At 48.1% G+C, this 12,936-nt stretch overlaps 1 pseudogene; it reads right to left on the bottom strand.

Annotated features, from left to right (window-relative positions):
* Window positions 1-1,193: 1,193 nt before the first annotated feature.
* Window positions 1,194-1,623, bottom strand: LOC119456608 (protein max-like; annotated as a pseudogene).
* Between the last annotated feature and the right edge of the window lie 11,313 nt (window positions 1,624-12,936).

Here is a 12,936-nt window from a genome sequence, read left to right as displayed (position 1 = left end):
GGAGCAGCTGGTCCACCGCTTGCGCAGGCGCGGATTGCCATCCAAAGAAAAGGCGATGAACTGCATATGAAAGCAGAAGGGGATTTTGAGCAACAACATCGTCGCTGCTCTCCCGTGCCCACTCATCATCACCATCATCATCATACTTGCGGCAACTTTTCGAAAGGCAAAATAATAGACGTGGTCAAGCTTCAAAATTATTTGGCAAATATTGCTTTTCAATGACTAGAACAACGATGAAGCGGAGCATCAATGTAGCCTTTTGCTCTTAAGCCCCTACCTTGTCTCTCCGTTTGTTCACAAATATGGAACTTCTGCATAGTTTCGTGCAACGCACGGTATATCAATACCGCTCCTATAGTGATAGCACTTGGTCGTGCGCCAAGGGTAGCGCACATTCAAAATTGCGGGAAACATTTCTAGCAGCGTATGCTAATTAATTTTAGTTGTGACAGCAAGTGATGCTCACTTTTTGTGCTGCTTCGTAAAGCCACTTGCCTGTAGCCTTTTGCGAGTCACATGTACCTCTGGATATGTAATCAGGCAATACTTTATTTTCGACATCAACCTAATACTACTTGCACTAGTTTGTGTTTTCTCGTCTGAAGCTCCTTGTGCATCGTACATGTGTCATTATGAAAACGCAGAAGACAATAAGGTGGTAAAATCTCCGAGGTGTGCACCTTAATCGGAAGCAGCAGCCACCATGGCCACGCACCATAGCAGGCAGGCGAAGAAACGAAAGAGGGAAACACAAGCTCTTTCGGCAGCTCAGTGCGCATGCAACCACTAGCCCACCAAAACCTTCCCATCTAGATACATGCCACACTTCCCCAGCAACCACACTAGCCGTTTTGACGGATGCGTGCGCTGAGGTCAGCTCGGCCGAATGGGTGACTAGGAGACCGGGGCAAGCTCATCAGCTCGAGTCTTTCTAAGTCGTCTGTTGACTGATAACGACACTACCGCGCCACTAGCACTGAAATTTGCGTCCAAGTACACCTGAAAAACGGGCTATTCTTGGCCAAACACGTTACGGAAGGCGCCTTGGTAACGGCTAGAACTTATTACTTAGTTATTACTTACGGCATATTACTTAGTTTTAACATGCATGCATTCATGAGCAAAAGCCGAATGTACATACGCTTCCTGAATCATCAGTCGAGACAGTTTGGAACTGCATTCCTCTTTATTTAGGATGACGCCAGACCAGTTGTCTCTTCCTGCGGTCGCTTACATCCCTTCAGGCAGCATGGAACGCTCGCCAGCCGGGGAGACGCCCTCGCCAGTGGTCGCGACGACCGGGGAGCTAGGCGGGCAGTCGCCACCGCCGCTGCGCATCTCCCTCCCCTCCAATTCCGGATCTGTTCCTCTAGATGCTTCTTCTCTCGCTTGAGGTCCTTGATGGTGTGCAGCCGCTCCCTGTTCCTGCGCTGCATCTGTATGTAGTCGGTGGCCCGCTTCAGGATCTGGGCGCGCGTAGCCCTCTCCCATTGCAGAGACGCACGGCGTCCCGCAGACAGTCGAACGTGAACTTGATCTGGTCTCGTCGCCTTCGCTCGAGAGCGCTGTGTGGGCCCTCCTCTCGGCCTCGACGCCCATATCACGTTCCTCGTCGTTCATCTTGCCAGGTGATGCGGTATCGCAAGCGTATCGGCAGCAGCAGCAGCAGAACTGGAGACAGCGTTCCCGTAGAACGAACGTGGGACAAGAGCGCGAGCAGTAAATCGCGTGCACCGCGTGGCAGCCGGAGGAGGAAGAAGTGGTAGTGGTCGAAGTCCCTCGTGTAAGTGGCCCATACCCACTTTTCGAGGCAGCGTAACGTAAAAAAAAATATGTTGATCCCTCTTTCATAGGAATCGATGCAACATGAAGTGAGACATGTCTTCACAGAAGCTGTGTTATGGTTACTTTGTGAACTGCCAGTCCACTGCGGCGAATACGCACAATTTGCGGGCTTGTGACGATGTTGCAGGTTTGCTTGGCACGCGACTTCCCTGCTGGCGAGCGGCGGCTTCGGCGAAGGTGCGAGTATTCTGGTCCGGCTCCGTAGGGGCTACCTTAGCCAGTTCTGCGCCAGTCGAGCTGCGACGCCTACAGCTGCAGGAATGCCAGTGGAAGAGTTCGCACAGTGCTCCGCGAAAGCGTGAAGGCATTGTGCTTCACGCTGGCGTGTCTCTCGCCGGAGCAAAGCGAGATTCGAACGACGACGTCGTTGCCTTTCTGTGCCTTTTAGCGCAGTAGTTGTCTTAGGTGGTGCCATCGCAAGCGAAGCAGTAGGCGATGCACTGCTGATGCACGTTGAAGCCGCAATCCTAAGGGACAACGCGCCACAGGCTAATCCGACGCTAACTGCCTACACGGGGCCACAGATGTACACGGATTTGTCTGATCTTTGTGCTTGGGGATTTAAACGTTGTTGTGACTTTATTTACTGCGCTGCATATGCGTTCATTGTCGTAAATTTCCGAGCAATGTATACTTTTCGAAGTGCAGAAGATGCTGCGAACACGCACAATCGCTACTAATTACAACGGCTCAGCTTGGCGAGGTGGCCAAATCGAAACGCGCCAAGCGTCTCAATACGCTGGCTTGCCCGTGATAAATTCGTATGGGCTTTTTATGTCGAGGCCTTCGAGCCATCCTACAATAAATACGTTTTTATCATCATCATGTCGCGTGTGGAGACGTTCGTCCGTGGCGTAATGGTTTCAACATCGGGCTTCTCTTCCAGAGTTGTTGTGTTCGAATCTTGCCGTCAGACATTATTAATAATGTTTTTATTGTATGATTATTTATTGTATAATTATTGTATAAAACTATGCACGAGGCAATACTTGGTTGCTTGTTATATGGCTACACCGCATTGGACCCTTCGCTGTACTGTGACTGCCGAAGCACTCCCTGTCGGCTCTTGTTAGTGTCACAATGCAGTGCTTCGCTTCACCGCTCCTAGATGACGACTATCACATCCAATCCATCCGTTGCAGGAAATCAGTCGAGAAACCCGCGATAAATCACTTTCGTTTTTAAAGTCCAGTAACGCCTGGATGGCCTTAAAACTCGATTGTAGGCCAAGGGCCTAAAATAACGTCTTCAGACAAAGGTGGGCTGTCGAGGCGTGTAAGGTCATTGCTCAAGTTTGACGCGCTTCCACGTACTGAGGGCAGTCAGAATACACATGACCATTGCACAACTCACCGTCATTGCACAACTCACTTCAAGCCACTTGGCGGTATGTATGATGTAGGTCCGTATCTCACCTACATTAAGCCCACTTGGCCCACTGGGCATGTTCCCCCGGGGTATGTGCGAGAATAGGCAACTTGGCCCACTGTGTATGTTCAACTGGGCACGTGCTACTGGACCCGAGTAAACAACATGAACAACTGGGCAGGGACTCTAGGTACGTGACATTATTGGTCAACCCCCCAGAACGGGTACGCGTCCCTGGGTAGGCGGGCAGATGGCCAAGTCGAACATTAATGATTGTGATGACGATGATGACCCTATAATATGGCTCACACCCACCCTGGGGATTGGCCAAGATTGGGCACCTGAACGTTTGCACAACATTTCAAGAAACTACAAGTAATGTACAACTGAGCAATCGAAACAGGCAGATTAACAATTTTCCTTAACAGAACAATTTATAATGGTTAATGCTATAGGATTTAACATTACTGCATACGTGCACCTTCCTCATCTGAGACTTAATCGTGGCCTCCTGTATGCGTTTGGAACTACAGCACCGCACGGGCCGATTTTTTCAGCCCGGGCCCGTTTTTACGTTGGGCTGCCCGCCCGAGCCCAACCAAAATTTATGACGAGACCCGGGCCAGGCTCGGGCCCGGAAATAATCTACGTTACCCGCTCGGCCCGCCACCCCTTTACCTTAGGCCCGAGCCCGGCCCGGCCAGGCTCGAAACCGGCCCGAACCCGGCCCGAGACCGAAAAAGACCACCGAGCAGTTTTGCCAGGTTTGGCTATATATAGCCAAATTGGGCTACGGTAAAAAAGTTTTGGCGTCGACTTGGACGAGTTGGCTATGCGGCTATATTTGGGCTACTGAAAATCTGCAACTTGGCTGTGTTTGGGCTATAAGTGGCGCCCTAATCCACGCTCCAGAGGTGGCTCTGATCGCGTAGAAGCTGTGATATACCTGGCTGAGCCGGCCGCGTAGCTGTGCGTGTGTGAGTGCGCAAAATGACCCCCCCCCCCCCCCCCCCTTTCCTTCTCCCTCTGCGCCGTTGTTGAGCCGGTGGCTGGGATCTTTGGTGCACTTAAACTTACACCCTGCTTGACCGTTAGGCACGCGTCCCCGGGCATCGGAATGAAAGAGGGAGTACTGGGTTTTTCACAGTACACTGTACTAACATAGCTATGTTCAGGAAGGGAGAGCAGTGACATAGGGTTGGGGCCGTCGGGCGATCGTGGCGCCGACATGAAATAAGGGAAGCACGGGTGGATGACACGCTCCGGTGTGCTCGTGGCCATGTCTTCCGGAAGAAGTATCGCGCCGGGCACAGCTTTCGACCTACTCCACGTTTCTGGCGCGAAGCTTTACTGCCATTTTACTTTCCTGTTAGATGAATTTTTCTTCGTGCTTAGATTCGAGGTTAATTTCGATAGGTTGGATGTAAGATCGGATTCTCCTCAAAGAGGAGAATCCAAACATGGGGAAGTGGGCCAAGTATGCGAGAACGTATAAAAAAGAATGGGAGCAAGACCCCGAGCCAAAGGTGGGTTCTGGTGCTTTTACTTCTATATGGTTTGCCCGTAACGTCATGGATGCAGATACTCATTCTGCTAATATCGAAACATGTTTGCCACGATGACATATCAGTGCACCACGTCACATGAACTTCACCCACCGTGTTAGATTAACTTGTGAGTGTCGTGCTGCTGGCTCGAGGACGCGGGCTTGATTCCTGGCCACGCCGGCCGCATTTCGATCAAGGCGAAATGCCGGAACACCCGTGTAATTAGGTGGACGTTAAAGAACCTGAGGTGGCCGAAATTAATCTGGAGTCCCCTACTGCGTCATGCCTCGCAATCATATCGTGGTTTTGGGACGCAAGACCCCAGCAATTTATTAGAGCTTATAGACGGTTTCATGCTCGCGATAACAGCAGCGAGCGCGCCGCCCCCAAGAAACTTCCGGTCACGTGCCTTATCAGTCTTCTATGTTTTAACGCATGGTTGCTTCTTTACCAGTTACACTTCGCAGCTACGTCAGAGGGCAAAACCGGAAGCCGTGCAGGGCCTATGTTTGTAAACAGTGAAAGGTCTATAGGCCCCAAAGAAATACCGTCGAAGCCACTGCGCATGCGCAATACGGAAACTGTGTTTGGGTTTTGCGTCGGGCACGCTATTTCATCGATTTAGCGGGAGCCCCAAAAGCTGCCCCAAAAGCTTTCGTCAACAAACATGGCGGCGCCCATCGAAGCGACGGCTCTAATTTAGCAACAGCTGGGCTCGATTCGCGGTAATGCGTGAAGTTCGTAAGTTAGAAGAAGTGATTGCGGTTATGCTTTCTCTCAACTTACATATGTAATGAAGATTGATTCATTATACGCCGCTGATTCCCAATTCAATTGTCGATTTCATGGCTCCTAGGCATATCACGGATTGACTTGGCTGGGTGAAGATGCGTAAAGTTGGTTACTCAAAACTAAGCGCAACAAGTTGCAGGTTGCTAATAGAATAAGTTCTAAATTGTAATTGAAGGCGAAAACACGAAAGTCTAAATTACTTTTTTTTTCATAAATTGCATATTTCATTTAATATTTATAACAGCTTTTCTTTGACGCTGTAGTGATGCTGAAACGCAACACGCTATCCACAAACGCAAAACTCCTATTCCAAAACTCTTCATTCCTGCATGCCCCAAGGCTAACACCCGCAAAGTTCTTTGGGGCCCCAACTTTTAGGGGCCCCTATTCTAAAACCTTATTAGCCATCAACATAGTTTGCTTTTTGACAGTAACCGTTTTTGACAGCATTGCCACTGTTATGAATTTGTTCTTTACCATTGCTCGTTGTACGCCGTCGCGGCTTTTACCCTTTCGAGCGAGTAGTTCGGCACTTGCTCGTCGCCGAAAACGACTGCGCGCTTCTTACACTAGTGTGCCGGTTTGCGTAGTAATCATTTAAAGCTCCGCTTACTCCGATTCAGACAGTGAGTGGCATCTGTTGCCTGTCCCTTTTCTTAACGCATGTTCTTGGCGTGCTATACACCTAAGATGGCGGCCAGGTTGATGTATATTGACACTATATAGGTAGTGTGTGTTCCAGCTAATCCGGGCCAAGCTAATTGAAAAACGAAACAAGAAAATGAGAAAACAAGATATGACGATGAGACAAATAACGCGAGATATCATAGCGCGAAAGACTTGTTTTAGCGCATCAAAAAAAGAGCCGTGAGCACGTCGCCGTCGCAGATCGCTGGACAGCTGAACTTCTACGCCGAGGCAGAGATAACGTGAGAGATCGATGACGCTGAACATGATTTTGTGTTCACGACAGCTAAAAGCAGAGTGCTTAGTTAATATTAGTGTAAATAACGAAAAATATTAACTTAGTACTATCTGTCATAAACTAAAAGCACTGAATTCACCTTTTGCAGCGATTCGCTGGAACTTAAGAGCTACCGGGGCCAGCCAAAAAGTGTTCTGTGCAATCATGATGTCGCTGTTGTTGATGTAAGGGCCGACCGTCACGGCGGCACGGACATTTTTTACGACGGATTGTGCAAAAAAAGATTGCCGTAGTCGAATGGGAAAATGTATACACAAATAAAATTGCAAATAAAAATGGCTATTTTTGGCTACGAATATTTGCATTTTTTTTCTGTTTGGCTACATTTGGGCTACAACTTCTCTGGCTTTTGGCTACGCCGCCTCGTCGAACCTGGCAACACTGCCACCGAGTGGCATTAAAAAAAAGTAAAATGAAAAAGACAATGAGACGAATTTGTTCTTAAGGCATAAATACATGTCGTATGCAATTATGAACACCATTTGAGCGGCCTGAACGCAAATACCGGCGTGCAAAGTAGTACGAATGATCCTGCCGAGCAGTATCGCCAGCAGTTTCCAACACCGCGCCCTTGATGCGGCCCAATCCACTTCACGATGCGGCTCTATCGCAGCGCCGCCACATATTTTTTTTCCACGTCGGACGCCTCACTGCAAAGCATGCGCCGCCCTAGCCACTCGACCCATTCTTTCGTATTCTAGCACACGCAGCCACGACCGGTCGTGAGCGCAGCGCATGGATGGAGTAAATGGAGAAAGAAAGCTCGTTCCTCCATCGTGCAACATAATGCGCTGCTTCTAGGCGCCGGTTGAGAACATGCGTGCGATCATGGATGGACGCAGTGCCATATTTCAGCCGCGTGACGAATTATCTTACAAGTCATCTTATAACCAATTCGCCTTAGAAATATCAGCAAGTCGCGAATGCGCTTACACCGCGCTGAAAGCATTCACTACATTGATTTAGGTAAGGAATACAATGGCATCCTTGGTTTGAGGTGACTTCGGTCTTTCTGGACTTTTACATTCTGTTCAAACATCGCAAATACGACGGAAGAAGAAAAGGAAGTACACAGGAGTAGCACTGGTAGCTTCCAGCTGCGCCGGGGCAACAGGTTTTCAGAGTCCAGACGCACGAGGGTAACTCGCTGCACGTTACAGGCAGACCACCAGAAAGTCCGAGCCTAGCCCGGGCCCGGGTCATAAAGCACATGCCGTGCCCGAGCCCGGCCCGAGCCGCCCAAAAAACTGCCCTACCCGGCTCACGGGCCGGGCCAGGCCCGGGATTTCGGGTAAGCCCGAGCCCGTGCAGTGCTCTACTTGGAACTCTGCATAAGCGTATTTGTAGGGGCTATAGGGTGGTGCAACTTGTCCTCGCCTTGTATTCTTATGTGTCCGTAGTGTGTAACGCTGCAACTCTAAATTCTTCAACCCTATGACGTTGCTTATTCAGATCCTACAACATCTTTATTATATTATTATTATTATTATTATTATTATTATTATTATTATTATTATATTATTATTATTATTAGTATTATTATTATATTATTAGTTGCTAATCTGCGAAAACGAATAGCCGTCACCATTATTGCGTGACCATATCTTTCTTTTATTTTCGTTTCAGGCACAAAAAAAATTAGGTAGTCAGCTACAGGGAAATCAAATGATTCGTCGGCCCTTCCACTCCGTGAAGAGTGGGAAACCAGCGCAGCTGAAACGTGCGGCCCCGGTGTTTATCACTGGGTTGACCCGAGGCTTCATTGAGTATTTCTCAATTATGAGGTTGCACACACGTTCGGCTGCGACGGAGAGAACAACGTCACTGACGATATGCCCGCAGTCCACCGTTGTCGCTTGCGTTCGTTCTCGAGTTTGCTCGGCGGGGCGTGGTTAGCAGCATTCGCCCGCAACCCGAGGGGCGCCAACGAGCCATTTGCGGAAGAAGACGACTACGCTCGTGCCGATGCTGATGATGGTTTTTCTGTACGCAGGCAATTTCGCCTAGCCATATACGATTTCGCCTAGCATATAAAGCTTCGTTTTAAAAGAGATAGATATACGTCACATCAGCTGCGCTGCTTTAAGGGATACGGACACAAAATCTGAAAATTTTACGGAAATGCTGAAAATGAATCCTCAGTGTGTGATTACACCCGACAAGAAGTAGTCACTTAGCTCATTTTTCAGCCGATGGCTTTATTTTTGGCGTTTTTATGAAATCATCCGCGGAAAGCAAAATACGCCGCCCGACCTAAGGGAGTTTGGAAGGCGTGACGTCACGACACCCTCGTCGATAGCCAGCTGGCCGCCGCGGTCATTAGAAGCACGCCGAGGCCGCCATAGCCGCATGGATTCGAGTTCTGGTGCCTCTACCAGCGATGAGTACACGCCTGAAGGCGAGGACCATTCCAACTTAGCAAGAAATACTACCGTTTACGGTTACGAGCCTTCCGCGTCAAGTGACGAAGAGCAGGCGGCCGTGGAAATGCCGGTCAGGTTTTCGCGAACCGTAGCGCGAAGATTTCGCTCTCCAGCAGACACTTATGCAAGAAATATTTGTCATTTCCTTTGTAAACTTGCTTTTTAAAGAGCGCACGCAGCGACAGCTGCGGGGTACTTCAGCACTGCGTGGATGACTGAATAGTAGTTTATGCCGTCGGCGTGAGCAGCTGCACAAGAAGGCTGCAAGTGAACGAAAACAGTACCGACATCTTTCGCCTCCTCTTTCAAACGCGCCGCTGATCATTTCAGCTTGCGTTTTCGTGCGAAGACCGATGGCATAGCTTCAGACTTTAGCGTTGCCTTTTGAGCGCCATGCCGAGGCTTTTCATCATCAGCCGGGCTGGTCACATAATCATCGTCAACGACGTGGTCCGCGCAAATGAAGTCATTTTTAGAGGTCTCCAGGCTGGGCGTGGTGGCTGACAGGCAGGTGTCCAAAGTTTACGCACCTTCTCGTCTCTGGGAAACGTGTGTGGCGGCGTGTCACGACCGACGATGCTGTTATAACAGCAATGTCTGGGCATTTCCTTCCGCCCGACGAACGCGTCAATACCGAGTGACGACCGCGGGAAGCGCATGTAAGACGCACCACCTGCGTGGAGCGCCGACGGGCATAATGTTTCGGACGGATCACGTGCGAAGATCGCCGAAAGGGGTTAACAACGCTGCAAGGGACCGACACCCCGGAAAACACTGCGACGGTTGTGGCCGACCTTGGCCAAGTAAGTACACCTGGTAGCGAAGCTTCCATAGAAGCCCATACGTTCAAAATATGGCGGTTCATCGGCGGTTCATGGGGCTTAGCGCCATCTGTGCGAGGAGGGAAACTTCCGGCGGAAGAAAAAAATGTGGACGCCATATCCGTTAAAAACAGAAGTGACGTCATTTTGTTTTCGAAGGCGCGAAATTTGTTTTCGGGGGCCTGCCATTAGAGCGGTATATTCAAATGCCCCGCCATTCGACGTGATTGACGTTTCGAGCTTTCAGCGCAGAACCGACGCAGGAAAATTCAGCCATACGGTGGCGAAACCGCAACCTTGCGCAGAACATACTTAGTTTTGGAGGCCGACCGAACGCTTTGGGCGTACCCGCCGGGGTGGCTTAGTCGCTAAGGCGTTGCGCTGCTGAGCCCAGGTCGCGGGATCGAATCCCGGCCCGGCGGCCGCATTTCGATGGAGGCGAAATGCAAAAACGCCCGTGTGCTTGCGTTGTAGTGCACGTTAACCCCAGGTGGTCGAAATTATTCCGGAGCCCTCCACTACGCGTGCCTCATAATCCGAACTGGTTTTGGCACGTAAAACCCAGAAAGAAGACGCTTTGGGCGTAGAGTGCTCGTCCTTTCGACGGACGCCAAGCCCGTCGGCCAGCGCTGTCCACGACAACAACTAAAGTGAACAATAATATAAACGATCCACAACCTTCTTCCTTGCTCATTGGCCACGTTTTCACGCCCCACAGATTATGTTTGTACAAAAGCAATTAGATAGTCTAAATGTAAAATTCGAGACGTTATTCCATCATATGACTCAATCGGAATTTAAAAATTTAATTCGATGAAAATTTCCCACAGAACCCTAAGTTTCATTCAGTCAGGTTTTAAATAATATGTTGCAAGATTACCTTGCACACGTACACACAAATAACATATTAGCCACTGACGCTTCCGTGAACGACGATAAGGCGGGCGTAGAAATTTTCTCGCTTTCGTTTTTGCCTTCCTTTACTTTGCTTATCTCATTGTCAAAAAGAATTTTTTAGCTACCTACTGCCGCCCGATTCTTGGCCTATCCCCCTCAGTGGGTGCGAGCCATGATAAAGGATCTCAATCATCATCATCATCATCATCATCATCACATCATCATCATCATCATCATCATCGCTTTCGCTGGCTGGTCATTCTCCTTGAGACTGCATTCTCCATTTGAAGCTGAGCTCTTAGCAATGATTCTAGCACTGCGAAAACTCCCTTTAAATGAATCCAGCGCGGTTATTATAACAGATTCCCTCTCTGTCTGTACTGCGCTTACATCTTCAACTAATTCACCAGCTCTAAAGACGTTTCTAACATTAGTTCCTCCCCAGCTGAATCTTGTAAAATTATTATGGGTACCAGGACACTGCGGATTACATTTCAATGAAATGGCCGATTCATTAGCGCGAGCATCCCTGAATGGACCGACAATGTCGTCCTTCCAGTGGTGGCACAAATAACAGCGATCAGATATCGGAAATTTACAATTTGTAGAGATATCATGGAAACAATACATCATGAACTGAATTTCAGCACCTAAAATATCCGTGGGTAATTCATTGGTGTCCATCAAGGCAATCGGAAGTAATAATTACAAAATTACGCTGCCGTGTCCCAACATTAAACCTATATTTACACAGGGCTGGTCTGGCGATATCGCCACTGTGTCAATTCTGCCTAGAAATAGAAACCGCAGAACAGTATTTTTTAATATGTCGTCGGTATAAATTACAAAGAAAACACTTCTTGAAATACCGCTTGCTAAATTAGGGGTAAATTTAACATCAGAAACAGTACTGACTTTCGCTGCCTCGGTATTTGTCTTTAGCCACAGGGACGTATTTAATGCCGTTTGTGTTTCATTTCAGTCAACAAAACGAATAAAATTTTAAATTCTACTTTTACATTCTCTGAGATATTTCAGTTTTATGCATGGCATTAATATTATAAATTAGCAGTTTAGGAAAATTATTCGTCTGCTCTGATTACTAATTGCACGTGAACTGCAGTTTTTTAGAATCCATATCTAAAAGTTCAGGTGCCCAATTCTTGGCCAATCCCCCGAAGTGGGTACGAGCCATGTGCTGAGGACATCATTTATTTATTTATTTATTTTACATACTTTCAAGGCCCGTAGGCGCTACAGAAGGATGTACATACAGAGAAAAGGGTGCAGAACGATAGTACCATAATTGTTAGATGGCATGGAAACAGCAGTCTTGAACCCTCGATGGCTCTGTAATAGTGGCGACCGTGCGGGAAGGTGGCTCCAGTCATCGCAGGTGCGAGGTAAGAAAGAGTAATAGTACGCATTCGTACGACAAGATGGCACGAAAACTTTATGAATGTGATCGCTGTGGGATGAAACGTAACAAGGAGTTAAAAGTTTATCTTTTAATACCGGGTTGTGGTAAATATTGTGGAAAAGGCGACGTACTGAAAGATCCGTAGGTTAAAGGTTTGCTTCATGAGTGTCACGCTAGCATGACGAGAGTGATTAGATAGAATAAAGCGGGACGCGCGGTTCTGAATGGCTTCGAGGGAGAGGTTAGTGATACTTGAGGGGGATCCAGATGGCGAGGCATATTCTAATTTTGATCGAACAAGTGTTTTGTAGAGCGTCAGTTTTAAAGATGCAGAACGGCGTAGAATTTCTGCGCAGATAGCCTAGCGTGCGATTAGCGTTAGAAGTTATATATTCACATGTTTGTGCCATGATAGATGTGAGTGATAGAAGGCCGAGATACTTGTAAAATTAACTTGACAGAGAGGCGCTATTGAGAAACATGCATATATTTACATTTATACGTTTAGTTTCATGTTCCATGTATTGCACCATATGGATAAATTGTTAAGGTCTTCTTGCAGTTTAGTGGAATCAGCGGGATCACTAATCTTATGATATATTACGCAGTCATCAGCAAATAGGTTAATTGAAGACGATTTGACAAAGTCAGGGAGGTCGTTAATATAATTAGAAGGAGCAGAGGCCCGAGACAGATCCCTGTGGGACCCCTGATGTAACTGATAAAAAGCAGAGGAAGCGTTATTGGCAGTTACGTACTGGGTTCGATTGGAAAGAAAGTCTTTAATCCAAGCTAATACTAAGAGATCTATGTTAAGCTGGTCGAGTTTAAGGTT

Source organism: Dermacentor silvarum, chromosome 6 (genome assembly GCF_013339745.2).
Source record: "Dermacentor silvarum isolate Dsil-2018 chromosome 6, BIME_Dsil_1.4, whole genome shotgun sequence".
NCBI lineage: Eukaryota > Metazoa > Arthropoda > Arachnida > Ixodida > Ixodidae > Dermacentor > Dermacentor silvarum.
Note: the sequence above shows the minus strand (reverse complement) of the source record. Positions and strands in the feature narration are given on the sequence as shown.